The sequence below is a fragment of the Syngnathus typhle genome, linkage group LG19 (genome assembly GCF_033458585.1).
Source record: "Syngnathus typhle isolate RoL2023-S1 ecotype Sweden linkage group LG19, RoL_Styp_1.0, whole genome shotgun sequence".
In the NCBI taxonomy this organism is placed as follows: Eukaryota; Metazoa; Chordata; class Actinopteri; order Syngnathiformes; family Syngnathidae; genus Syngnathus; species Syngnathus typhle.
Window position 1 is genome coordinate 1,543,994 of NC_083756.1, and position 11,952 is coordinate 1,555,945.

An 11,952-nucleotide genomic window follows, 5' to 3' on the forward strand; every position below is an offset into this window, starting at 1 on the left:
GAAAAGGCCTTTTTTTATGTTTTTAAATTCTGCTTCAACAGCTGCGGAACTTGCAGTGATGCTGGCGCTTTTGAAGAGAGGGACCATTATTGCTGTCCAGAGTGGCAAGTAACTTCCAAGTCTTGTTATTTGGGGAATATTCTCAGGGAGGAAGTGGATGTTGTCTCTATCCCCATCAGCCATGGCAAGTGACCTGCTCTCCTCACATATTTCTGTCACCCACTCTCGGACATTAGTCTGGACGTGCTGATTTAATGCATCACTTGGTTCTTGTCCCTCAACTTCCTCATCTGAAATGGGGACAAATTCCTCTGCGATTTGCGCTCTCAAGTATTTCTTGCACTTTTCTGATGGGATAGGGGCTCCAGAATTGTCATTACCCTCTGTCTCACTCAGTGCCACAATGGTGATAGCACGAAGAAGTTCTTTTGCATGTTGCAAACATTGTGACTTAAGAAGCTGTGCTATTGACCTAACAAAGAAATCCTTAACACGAGGTCTTTTGTTTTTCAGGCAGTCCCATCGGCAGATCATCTTAATGCAGTGTGCTACATCTACCCTGACAAGACATGGGGGTAGATGTCCAGGTTGATTCCCACGTGAAATGTTAAAGCACTCATTGATGTAGCTCTTCAGATCAGGATGAGGGGTAAAAGCTTTGACTAGAGCTCCAAGAATCGCCAGAGAAAAGTCACTCACTGCTTCTTTAGGAACAGATGCACCTGCATGGATCCATTCCTTCAGCCACTGTGTGATAGCATTAACATCATGCTTCTCTGACAGCATCTGCACGACTGGGACACTGGAGCTGGTATGCCCTGTCATAACGCCCTGATACAGGAAGATATGGCCAGACATGCCATTCGGCCTCATCAGTTTTTTAACTATTGAGCCAGTTGCATCAACACATAATATTGGGTGGGATTTCTTTAAGCTCTTGTACACATGCATTTGTGTTTGACTCCAATAGTGACAGAAGAACTTGTCAAGTCCAATGTCTTTGATGCTGTCACTGTGAGGTGCACTGTATTTCAACATCTGCAATGATAAAATTGGATTTTTGTCACCTAATGCCAAATCATTTTTCTCTTGCTTTGCCTTGCGCAGGGTGGCCAAATTTGGAAGGTGGCTTGGCTCAGGGTCTCCGAAGTCCATCAATTTATTTGCCTGTGATGCTCGCCATACATGTGGTTCCATCCTGCCCTCACAAAGTTCCTTGGCTACCTGCACACGCAACTGCCCAGATAGAAACCGCTTTGAGCTACCAGTGTGTAGGGAGTCATCACTGTTCTTAATGAAACAGTTCAATATTATTGGACTGTTAATTTCTGGCTCCCCGCTACAATTAATGTTGAGAAGGCCATGACACTCCTTGCAGTATCCTCTGATTTCGATATAATTATTTGAGACCAATGGATAGACCTTGGCTCTTTTAAAAACAAATGTGCAAGGAGTTTTGGCTGTTTTCCAGATTTGTTCATTTATGATGTGGGTCCAGGTGCCAGGCTTCAAAATTTTATATTCTCTTTTTCGGGTTTGACAGTTCTTATCTTTGTATTCAGCCTTTTCCGGAATAAATTCCATCCACTTGTCAAAAGGAATATGAAGCTGAAAGGACTGTTCAGGTCCTGATTCCGAGCTTGCTTCACTGCTAGTTTCAGGATCAGTTTCATGATGACTGAATCCCAGAGCTGACCAGATATTGCGTCTGTTTGTTTTTACAAAGGTGTACAGAGCCTTTGCAGACATCTTCTTTTCCAACTGGTCACTCAGATCTGTCCACACAGTAGCGCTTGGAGTGGCTATGTTACCATTTTCAAGTATGGCCTCTTTTGATGAGCAGAGAACTGCAACAATTAAATCATTGTCTACTGCTGGTTGTTTGGGCATCTAGTTGAAGGACAAATATAAATATAATCAGGATTCATTGCTTGAATAATTAAAATTACACATGCGTGATCATTATAATTGCTATGCATGGACGGAAAAATGATGCAAAGGGAAAAATATTTTTACATCAAAATGTATCAAGCATGCTTTCTTTAGAAATTTAGTTTTCTTGGTCAGTGCAAATTACACATGTATAATAAGACAATGTTAGCCAACTAGCTATTCAGTCTACCTAGGGTGTTTTTAATTCTATATTGTAGGAACTCCGTGTTTTTTTTTTAAACATTTTACTTCAATTGGTCGATGGTCACTTCCCAGAAAAAGACGCTTTCTGTCACTCACTGTTATTAAATCTTCGGAGATAGTTGGGCATTTGTCGCTTGAAAAAGTTGCACGTCTTTGTTTTTCGCCACCCTGTTGCGATATGTCTTACCGGCCTGCAGAGGTCACTTAGCATGGTAATTAGTTGGATAATACATGTGTAAGAATTAAGGAGTTATCATGATGTCAAGTGAAAAAGAATAAAATACATGACAGGGGGTTAATGAAGAAGCATGATTTTAATAATGAAAAATTGCAATGGCACAAACAAATGGTTAATTAACGGTCCATGGAGCAAGGATTTGACATCTCTAGAAAATAAATTAGTATTAAATAAATGACAAATTGAATGATTCACTGAACGCCAACAATTTTTTTGCGGCACAATCGGTACAGTTTTTGCAGCACAAACCAGCACAAACGAAACACAAACGAACGAACGGCACTGTACGGAAGGGATGGCTTCCTATGATATATTATACTGGATCGTTGAGTAGAGCTCGCATCGGGTGACCGGTCAGAATCACACAGATGTCTTCCCTCAATTTCTTTATTGCTTCACAGCTGGTTTATTGCAACATAGGTTTGCAGGTATGTAGGGTTTGTGTATGTGTGGTTTTGCCAAAGACGCACATAAAACGGACAGCTGTGAGTACAAGGTTGGATCACTAAATCGGCGCTGTTAGAGCGGGGTCTTCGGTAGAATTACTACAGCGTAATATCGCAAGCCCAAACTGTACGCTGATTGGCTGAACGTTAGTTGAAGCGATGCGTCATCAGCAGGGAGAGAGAAAGTCACAGTAAAGGGTGTCATAATTGGCGTCCACAAGGGGGGCCTTTTTTACAGCCGCCCCCAGATTTCAGTAGGAAATCTGCATAAGAAGAAAAGGCTCCATCTCAAGTCCTGTAGTTAGTTGTCCGGCAGCTCTGGAAGAGGGATGAGTCGAGCCACAGGACGGGTGTATGTTCTCCCTCTGACCTTCACTTCGGCAGCTCGCACCTTACCATCAAGGCTTGGGATGATGCCGGTCACTTTGCCCACTGGCCACAGTGAGCGAGGAAGTTGAGGGTCAAGGATGAGAACCGTCTGGCCGATTTGCAGGTCTGGGTTTTCTGCGTTCCACTTTTGCCGGACCTGGAGACTGGGCAGGTAGAATCGGATGAACCGCTTCCAGAAGTGGTCGGCCAACTGTTGGCAATGGCGCCAACGCTTGCTGCTCAGGGTCTCGGAAGCTGGGTACACCACCTGTGGGAGAGAGGCATCTGGACGACCAATGAGCAAGGAGTTGGGGGTCACTGGATCGGGATCGGCTATATCAGCAGAAGTGTAGCCTAATGGTTTGGCGTTCAGAATCCCTTCAATCTCTACTAGCAGAGTTCTCAGAACTTCTTCAGTTACAAGCTGTGCTCCGAGTGTGACCTGAAGAGCTTGCTTCACAGAGCGGATCTCACGCTCCCAGCAACCGCCAAAGTGGGGGGCATTAGGTGGATTGAACCGCCAAGAGATTTGCTGAGAAGCAAGTTGAGCTTGAAGGTCTGGTGTAAGTTCAGTGAATGCTTCGCGTAGCTCTCGTTCACCACCTCTGAAATTAGTCCCTTGGTCTGAGATCAGCTCAAAAGGTTTTCCCCTTCGAGCGATAAATCGTCTCAGGGCCATGAGGAAAGAGTCTGCGGATAGACTGGAGAGGAGATCAATATGTACTGCCCGGATGGTCATGCATTTGAAGATTACACCCCAGCGCTTTTCACTTCTCCTACCAATCTTCACAGTGTATGGGCCGAAGCAGTCCACTCCTGTTGAGTAGAATGCAGGCTTGAAAAGCCGGACTCTGGGAGGTGGTAGGTCCGCCATCTTAGGGATCTGTGGCTTTCCACGCCATTTCTGACACCCTGGACACTTGCGCTGGAAGCGGCGGATGGCTTCTTGGCCGCCTGGAATCCAGTACTTCCGGCGCATTTCCGAAAATACCCTCTCTGGACCAGGATGATGCAAACGATCATCGTACTCCTGAATGAGCAGATGGGTGATAGGGTGTTTGCCATCAAGCACTATTGGGTGCACAGTTTCTGATTCGAGCTGGTTGCTGTGACGCAGACGACCACCCACACGTATGAGCTTGTCATTGTGGTCGAACTCAGGGGCCAGGGTGAGAAGACGGCTGCTCTTGGGGATAGATTTTCCTGATTGTAGCTGGGCATAATCAGTGGGAAAACTGTCCAGTTGTACCTGTTGTAGCAGAGACAGCTGGGCTTGGTGGTAGTCATCAGCGGTGGCATCGCCTGAAGCCGCCCCGTGCAGAGTCTGACTTGTAGACGCCAGGAGATTTCTGAAAGATGAGAACTGTGTTGCGTCAGGTACCTGACTAGGTGTAGCAGTAGTGAGGCCACAGAATGGAGATTTCTTAAGTTCTTCACTCTGCTCTGGCCCAGTTTGGAGCTGAGGGGCTTGTGGCCATTTGTCTGCGTTGCACCACAGGAACGTTGGACCTTGGCCCCAGCGGCTATCCGTAGTTAAGGTGTGGAGAGGCTTGCCACGCGTGATGTCATCTGCAGGGTTCTCTGCGGACTCTACATAGCGCCAGGTATCACCTTTTGTGAGATCTTGAATCTCTGCCACCCGTGTGCCGACAAACACTTTGAATCTACATGACTCTGACTGGAGCCATGTGAGCACGGTGGTAGAATCAGCCCAGAGCACCACACGCTGAATGGGAAGTGTGAGTTCAGATTTGAGGAGTTGTGCCATCTGCGCTCCAGTCAGGGCGGCGCACAACTCCAAGCGTGGAATTGACTGCTGCTTCTTTGGAGCAACTCTGGATCTTGCAGTGATGAAGGCCACCTGAACTACGCCACAAGGGTTCTCAGTTCTGAGGTATGCCACGGAGCCATAGGCTTGCTCTGAGGCATCGCAGAACACATGCACTTCACGCTTGCAGGGAGAAGAGTCCAACTCTGTGCTAGTGTAACATCTTGGAAGGGCTATACTTTGTAGGTGCTGTAACTCCTCCTCCCACTCTCTCCATGCGGCAAGCAGATGATCAGGGAGAGAAGGGTCATCCCAGTCACGCTTTTTATCCCACAAGTGCTGGATGACGACCTTGGCTCTTGTGGTGTAAGGTACAAGGAAGCCGAGAGGGTCATACTGGCTTGCCAGTACCTTGTAAATGGAACGCATAGTGACGGGATTTCCTGTAGTTACGGTGGCTCGACATTTGAACGACAGCGTGTCCTTCTGACAGTCCCACTGCAGGCCCAGTGCTGACTCTTCTGATCCTGGGTGACCTTGGGTGATCCACTTCTCGACACTGGCTGATCTGATCTCGGCAGGAAGTTGATGGATGGTTTCGGGGTGAGTGCTGGCCCATTGACGTAGCTCAAAGCCCCCTTCAGCAAGCAGAGTCTGCAACTTGTCGATGATGGACTTGGCTTCTTCAGCTGAAGACACACTTTGAAGACAGTTGTCCACATAGAAGTGCCTCAGTACGGAGTCTTGGACTGCATCGGTGGGTTGAGTGTGGTCGGTGACATGTCTCTGTAGGGCATATGTAGGGCAGCAGGGGCTACAGGTTGTCCCGAAGGGAAGCACTTTCCACTGGTAGATGGCGGGCTGCTCGTCACGCTTGAGGTCTCTCCATAAGAAGCAGAGGAGAGGCTGGTCTTGCGGAAGAAGCCTGACCTGGTGGAACATCCCTCTTATGTCACTGCTGAATGCCACACAATGTTCGCTGAATCGCAGGAGAACTGAGAGGAGAGGTGGGCCAAGGGTTGGACCGGGAACTAGGAGTTTGTTGAGCTCAACCCCATCGTACTGGAAAGAACAATTAAAAACCACTCTGTGTTTGCCGTTGTGCTCGACCAGATGGTGGGGAATATACCAGCTGCTCGGGGTGTTCTCTGTGCCCTGTGGTAGTTTTTTCACATAGCCAGCTTGTTCGAGCCTGTGGATTTCAGCGTTGTAGACTTGAGCTATGTCGGGTGTCTTTGCCAGTCTTCGTTCAGTGTTCCTGAGCAGGGGAAGCACTGCCTCCTTTGGTGCACACAGGTTGGGAAAGTTTTTCACACGGAGGAGGAGAGTGGCGTAACGGTGAACACCATCAACTTCTATGCGCACAGTGTGTTTATCCAAGCATTCAAGGGCTTCTTTGTCCTGCCGAGACCTCGTGCTGGCCTTTTCATTGCGCCACGGAAGGACGTCCAGTTGCCATAATCTCTCAACGTGCTGATAGATGTCTGCTGGTGGGGCTCCAAAGGAGGTGAAAAGGCAGCGCTGTTCAGTGAGGTATTGTTTCAAGTTGTGGGTCGGACCTTGCAGGGTCCATCCAAGCCTGGTACGGACAGCAACTGGTGCACCGGGAGGACCGAAGATGACTGGTTCAACTGGAGTCACCAAGTGGGGGTGGTCTGAGCCAATAAGCAGCAGTGGGGCGATGTCTGTGAACGATGGGATAGGCAGTTGCTTCAAATGCCTGTATTTACTCTGCAGTGCTTTGACTGGGTACGTGTGCTGGCCAAGTCCCAGAGCGGGTGCAGTGAAGGCTCTCTGGATGTTGAACACCATAGCTGGGGAACTGGCTGGAGAGATGGTGAAGGAAACAGCCGCCCCATGAAGCATCTGCAGCTCCTGCCTGACTGTGCGCAGCGGCAGGACTTCAGGTTGACCCTCGATACCAAGGTGTTGTGCTGCTGGCTGAAGGAGCAAGGTGCGCTCTGAACCATCATCCAGTACGGCGTAGGTCTCCAAAGCTTGATCACCAAAGCGGAGGATAACTTTGCTGATCTTGAGAAGTACGCGTGGGCCCTGTGGTGGCTTGCCGATGAACAGCACTTGTTCTGATGTTGGTGCTGCTGAGGGTTTGCTCTCGTTGGGTTTAGCCTGGTCCGATTTCTTCTCCGCTTTACTTGTCTTGACTGGACTTCTCTCATTAACCTCATGGAGGACGAGGAGGTGTCTGCGGTTGCATGTTTTATAGCCCATTTTTAGATCACATTCAGCTGATCTGTGTTCTCTGCCGCACCGCCAACATCGATTGTTGTCTTGAACCCAGTTACTCTTCTGGGTGGCAGATAGGATCTTGAAGTTTGTGCAGTTATTCAAGGTGTGCTTATCGTTGTCACAGAATGCACAGAACCTCTTTGGTACCTGGCTGATTGGAGCAGATTTGGCAGTCTCTTCGTCGGGTTTGGGTTCCGCACCCAACATGAGGACTGAGGTCTTTGGTGACGGCTTCCAGTTACTCCTACAGTCTTTGTCTTTCCTTTTGGGGCCAGTGTCCTTCCTGTTGCGATATTGTGCGATGTCCTCCTGGATCTGAAGCTCATACTCCAACCAATCTGCTAAATCCAGGAGAGTGGGGATTGGAATGCGGAGCGGATGAATATAACGTCTGAAACTGGACCTCAAGTCGTGCGGTAGCTCGCCTAGTAGACGGGTGACATGAGAACCACAGTCCAGCTCAACTTGTCCCTTTAAACCAAGCTGCTCCAACATGCTTACCAGGGATCGGATATTCAGGGCAAATAACCTGAATGATTTGACATCACCACTCTGGATGTTGGGGCCATCCATCAGTTCAGCAATACGCTGAAGGGCGAGTTGGTGTGGCTGGCCATACTGCTGGTTTAAAGCTGCCATGGTGTCAGAAAAGGGATAGTCGGAATTGCTGTAGGAATCTGCAACCAGCAAGGCTTCTTCCAGCTTCAGATGGTCCACTAGAATCTGGAACTTAAAACGTTCAGTGGCATCTCTGGGAAGAAGATTGTCAAGGGCAATGCGGAGTCTCGCAAACTCTCTTGGGTTAGGGAGGCTAAAGTTTGGAATTGTTGGAGTAGGACCCTTGTAGGTTCTTTCCTGTCCCCCAGGGGGAGTCACTGGGCGGCGATGTTTGTAATTGTGCCAAGGTGGAGATGGGCTGCGTCTCTCACGCTGGTCTGGAGAATAACGAGAGCCTCTGTAGCGATGATGGTGCTCGGGTGAGCGGTGACGGCTTGTTTGCTCATAGCTGTAGCGCTCTTTACTGGACTCATAACTGCGTCGCGGGGACTGATGCTTGTAGAGCACTGGCTCAGGATAGTGTTCAGGAGACGAGGAGTCGTACCTGTATGATTCCCTATAGCCCTTTGTATCCCTGCGGGGGTCATACTGCCTTCCAGAGGGTGGTCTTGGTGGTGTCTCTCTTCTAGATCTCCTGTCTCTGTCCCGAAAGTGGACTAACGTCTGGTACCTTGATGAGACACCCCCATTGTCCAGCCCTTCTCTGTACAGTCTATCTCTAGTCACAGGACGTGGCTCTGGACAGGAACTGCTGGACTCCATTTTGTCTCTGAGCTGTTCGTTCTGTACTTTCAATTTCTCTAAGGATACTAGGAGATAATCCCTTTCACGCTGAAGCATCTGGCGCTCCCGTCTCCACTCATCTGCGGAAGAATCCCTTGTGTCAGTGACTGACCGTCGCACTGGGCTGTGGGACAGCTGACCATTCGGGGTTGTAGAGTGTGAATCAGGTTCACTGTGCTCCTCTTCGTCTAGATCAGCGGTGGGCAAACTACGGCCCGCGGGCCACATCCGGCCCACGGGACCGTTTAATCCGGCCCGGCAACCCTGAACAAATTGTATTGTTAAACTTTTTTTTTTTTTTTTTTGGGTCATTTTGCCTGCAATGACTGCGTTTCCCCAGTAGATGGCGAAGCGCTCGCCTGCGCATTTACTACCGGAAGCCGTGTCAGAAAGCTCGGTGCACACTCACAAGTGCGTGTACGTACTCAGTAGTACGGACATGGCGCACTCTCGCTCTATTCGTATCAGTCCCGAATTTAGAGCGTGAGCTTTGACGACAGCATTCTTATAATTCGCGCGCTGAGCTTTCAGATGCAGTTTTGCGCTAAAGCCACCCACAAACCTTCCCCTGGAATCCTTCCATTAAAATGAGTGGCCCGAAAAAAAGAAGTGAGTGCCGAATGTTAAAAAAGAGTGGACAATTTGGCTCGACGTACGCGACGTGACGTTCAGCCACATCAACATCAACCCGTCACAGATCGAGGTAAACGGACCAACACCTCGCATCTCTCCTAAGAATTTCCACAACAAATTTTACTCCAGACTATGACGCACTAGCAAAAAAGGGAGACCAACAACACTGTTCCCACTGAAAATGAACGGGAGGCTCTCAAGTTTATTGAAAAAAAAATACATTTTGAATATGATTTGTACACATAGCAGGGATTGAAACTAGCGACCATTCTCATTTTCAAACAATGCAGGATGCTCAAGGACATTGATGCACCACCTATTTGCGACTAATCTTAACCTGTAAAGTTCTTAAGGCTTACTTTAAGGAAGTGTTTCCCGTTTCCTCACCTCTGTTACCAGGTGTTTGTGAGTTAAAACTCTGCTCTGATTTTCAGATACCCCTCACCGTGTTGCTGTTTTGATTACTTTATTTGGATGTATGCTTTCACAGATTCTTCAAGAATTCAAGAATATTTGGTCAGAATGTTTGCCGTTTGATGTGATCTCATAAGATAAACATCTTTCATTAATCTGACCTGCAGGCACTGAAGTGATGGAGACTGTTATTCATAATAACAGTGTCGTATTTTATGAGAATCACTGATAGCAGTTTTTTAGTGAATTATTATTATTATTATTTTTAATGCTGTTAATAAATGCATTTGTTTTCAAAAAACTTGTTTGGAATATCCATGCTTTACTACCTACTAAAGGGCAAAATCTTTTATGCAATGACCTTTGCAGGTTGCTTATATGACTTCACACAAAGCCTACGTCGATCTGCTCCTGGTTCGGCCCTCCGGTCCAAATTTAGAACCCAGTTCGGCCCGCGAGTCAAAAAGTTTGCCCACCCCTGGTCTAGATGGTGTCTAGACTGTAGTGAATAAGGCTTCTGAGTTTGTGAGCTGGTTGGGAGATCAGATAGATCGTAATCCTGCAAGTACGTGGGGAGGGATTGTTGCCTCTGACTCCGCGCATTGGGATCATTCTGTGGTGAGGTAAACATCTTATTCCGCTGCGGGCTCTGGATCCGGCTCGAAGGACCACTTTGTACAGAAGGGATGGCTTCCTATGATATATTATACTGGATCGTTGAGTAGAGCTCGCATCGGGTGACCGGTCAGAATCACACAGATGTCTTCCCTCAATTTCTTTATTGCTTCACAGCTGGTTTATTGCAACATAGGTTTGCAGGTATGTAGGGTTTGTGTATGTGTGGTTTTGCCAAAGACGCACATAAAACGGACAGCTGTGAGTACAAGGTTGGATCACTAAATCGGCGCTGTTAGAGCGGGGTCTTCGGTAGAATTACTACAGCGTAATATCGCAAGCCCAAACTGTACGCTGATTGGCTGAACGTTAGTTGAAGCGATGCGTCATCAGCAGGGAGAGAGAAAGTCACAGTAAAGGGTGTCGTACTTGGCGTCCACAAGGGGGGGCTTTTTTACAGGCACTATTTTGGGTCGTTTGGAAGTAAACAAGGGGGCGGGCCTACCAGACTTCATCGCTATAAAATAAATGTGTAATATCTCCGAAACGGAAGCAGCACAAACGAAAATTTTTGCTGCACAAACCTGCACAAACGAACGGTACCATTTTGGGTCCATTTGGAGACAGGTGGGGGGCTGGGTGACGTCATCGCTATAAAATAAATGTCCAATATCTCCGAAACGGAAGCAGCACAAACAAAACTTTTTGCTGCACAAACCAGCACTAACGAAGCACAAACGAACGGTACCATTTTGGGTCCATTTTGAGCAGATGGGGGGCTGGGTGAACTCTGGATGACCTATAAAAGAATCGTTCATAACTAAAAAACCATCGCAGCACAAACGAAAATTTTTGCTGCACAAACCAGCACAAACGAAGCACAAACGAAACAGACTATTTTGCTTAAATTTTGCGGGGGGTGGGGGGCCAAGTTCACGCAGGTGTGTATTTGCATGAAATTTTTGTCGTTAAAAAATGTCTGAAAAAACTATTGGCCCCCGGGCCTCTTCACTTTACTAAATCTGGCCCTTCTTGCAAAACGTTTGGACACCCCTGACCTAGAGTGACGTAATGCTAATGTTATGAAGGTAATTTAGTAGTTTACATTGTTTAAACATGACTACTATGCAGATCAAAGTCAAAGTCAAAGTCAGCTTTATTGTCAAGCTCTTCACATGTCAAGACACACAAAGAAACCGAAATTACGTTTTCTCTATCCCACGGTGACGAGACATATTACACAATAGACATACAAGTAAACAACACAATTTAAAAACAAGAAGGCACGAACAATAAATAATAAGAGTGATGAATAAATAATAAATAAAGAGACAACACAATAAATAAGAGGAGCAAAACGGAGCCAGTGTGCATACAGCAGACAGTAAGCATAGAGCAAAAGTACAGGACCCTACGCAGAAAGGGGAAGCGAGTTCAGGATCCTAACAGCCTGGAGTATGAAGCTGTTGTTGAGTCTGGTGGTGCGGGAGCGCAGGCTCCTATACCTCTTCCCAGAGGGCAGAAGATCAAACAAAGAGTGAGCGGGGTGACTCACATCACTCACAATCGTGGTCGCCTTGTGGGTGAGATGGGAGATGTAAATGTCTCTCAAGGAGGGGAGTGAAGCACCAATAATCTTACCATCCGTGTTCACTACGCGCTGCAGGGCCTTCAAATTGTAGTCAATGCAGCCGCCACCCCAAACAGCAATACAGCTGGAGAGGACGCTCTCAATGGTGCCACGG